General features: G+C 37.9%; 1 pseudogene; it reads right to left on the reverse strand.

Annotated features, from left to right (window-relative positions):
* LOC122681792 lies at positions 1–915 on the reverse strand (annotated as a pseudogene).
* Positions 916–2393: the final 1478 nt, after the last annotated feature.

The raw sequence follows: 2393 nt of genomic DNA on the forward strand, positions 1-2393 counted from the left end.
TTACTTATCCATAAGGAACTTCTTCCTTTCAAAAGTCCTCCTCAATGAATCTTGGACCTCTTTGTTTCTCAGGCTATAGATAAGCGGGTTCAACATGGGAATCACGGCTGTAGAGAACACAGAAACAACTTTATTAACATCCAGGGAGAGACTATAACTTGGACGTACATAGATGAAGAAGAGTGTCCCATAAAGGATGGAGACAGCAGTCAGGTGTGAAGTGCAGGTGGAGAAGGCTTTCCGCCTCCCCAGTGATGACAATTAAATGTAGGAGACCAAGATGATCCGGCTGTTGGGTACTCCTGGAGCTCCAGCCAAGATTAAAAGTAAAACTTCATTGACCCGTGTGTCTGCACATGCCAGGGAGAGAACAGGAAGAAGGTCATAGAAGAAGTGATTGATGATTTTTGGACCACAGTAAGACAGGCGAAAGATGAAAGTTGTGTGGATCATGGTGCTTATAGGGCGCACGGTATAAGGATCTGTCACCAGCTGCCCACAGACTCGCTGAGACATAATGAGTGTACACATTAGGGGCTTACAGATGGCCATATACCCGTCATATATCATGGAAGCTGGGAGGAAACATTCAGTCACTACACAATGACCAAAAAACCAGATGTGGGCCGCACAACCAAAGAAAGAGATGACTTTTTTCTCCACAAAGATGTCGGTTAACATCTTGGGACCAATAACAGGAGAAGAACAGACGTCCACAAAGGACAAGTGGCTGAGAAAAAAGCTCATGGGGCTATGGAGTCGAGAATCCATTCAAATGTAAGTGATCATCCCCAAGTTTCCCAGAAAAGTGGCAACATAAATCAAGAGAAATATCACAAAAAGAACAACCTGGAGCTGGAAGCAATTTGTCAAGCCCACGGAAACAAACTCAGTCACCAGAGTTTCATTTTCCATAATCCATTTCTCTGATCTAATCTGTAATGAGAAAGAGAGAAATCTTTCTTTTTGAGTCAATTCCTAATTGGGTGTCCTCATTTTAAAAGTGAATGAAGCTTTTATCTTTTTTACATTTACAGGGCAAATTGATAGACAACACTCTGATTTTTACTCCTGGGTGGTCATCCCATCCACTTATTGTTTGTATGATATTGAGTCACTAAACCTCAGTTTCTTCTTTATCAAAACAGAATTTTTGATGAGAATTATAGGGTGTTTTTTTTTTTTGTTTTTTTTGTTTTTTTTTTTTTTTTTTTGGTGTAGAAGTAGCGTTTGGAGATTATCTAAGGTAACTCCTTTTAACTGCCAGATTACATTTCTAAAAATCCCTGCCTTTGAACCAAGGATATTTTAAGACACATTTGACAGATAAGGTATCACATGCATTTGATGAATTCAGGCTGATAGTTCTCACTCTCACCCTAGATAAAGTCTGTAAGAAATATAACTTCTTTGCCATTCTGGAAAAAAAAAGTCAGTGTCTTGTCTAAAAGATAACTTCTGAAGTCTAAGAAGGAACGCAAGCTCAGACAAATGAAGTTGGCTTTTGAACAGAGTTCAAACTCCTCAGCAGTGTCTACTCTGTGATGCCTTCTCTAAAACACCTATATTCCTCATATTATTAATGCACATGCTGATTACTTTATCAAAGTCCATTCTCTTTTCAGCCCATTAGAGAGACGAGTTCTTACATATTCAGTAGGTGTTGCAATCAATTGTGTCTTACCAGAATCTGGGAGAGCAAAATAATATATTAAGCATGAAAAGGACACCCCTAGGCATTTATACCCCTAAAAACCTATGTTGACAGAAAAACCTGGACAACTGTGTTCATAGAAATATTATTAGTAATGGCCAAACACTTGAAATAACAAAATTATTGAGCAAACTGTAGTATATCCATACCACAGAATACTATTCAGTAATAAAGAGGAGAAAAATATGATACATGCAACAATATGGCTGAGTGTCAAGGGCAGAGTTTATTTAAAAAAAAAAAAATCACAAAAGGTCACACACTCTTATGATTCCATTTATAAAACATACTCAAATGGCAGAATTTTAGAGATGGAGAAGAGGGTGCCTCAGATTAAGAATGTTGGGAAGGAGGGTGGTGGTGTTATGTGTTATCCTTTTGTAATAAAGGATAGCACACAGGAGATCTTTGTGGAGATGGAATAATTTTGTATCCTGATTGTTCTGGTGGTTAAACAAATCTACATGAGTGCTGAAACGATATGGAACTATATACATAACATACCGATATCAATTTCCTGTTTTTTGTATTGTACTATAGTAGTAAATATTAAAATTAAAAGACGCTTACTCCTTGGAAGGAAAGTTATGACCAACCTAGATAGCATATTAAAAAGCAGAGACATTACTTTGCCAACAAAGGTCCATCTAGTCAGGGCTATGGTTTTTCCAGTGGTCAT

Source organism: Cervus elaphus, chromosome 1, assembly GCF_910594005.1.
Source record: "Cervus elaphus chromosome 1, mCerEla1.1, whole genome shotgun sequence".
NCBI classification, from domain to species: domain Eukaryota; kingdom Metazoa; phylum Chordata; class Mammalia; order Artiodactyla; family Cervidae; genus Cervus; species Cervus elaphus.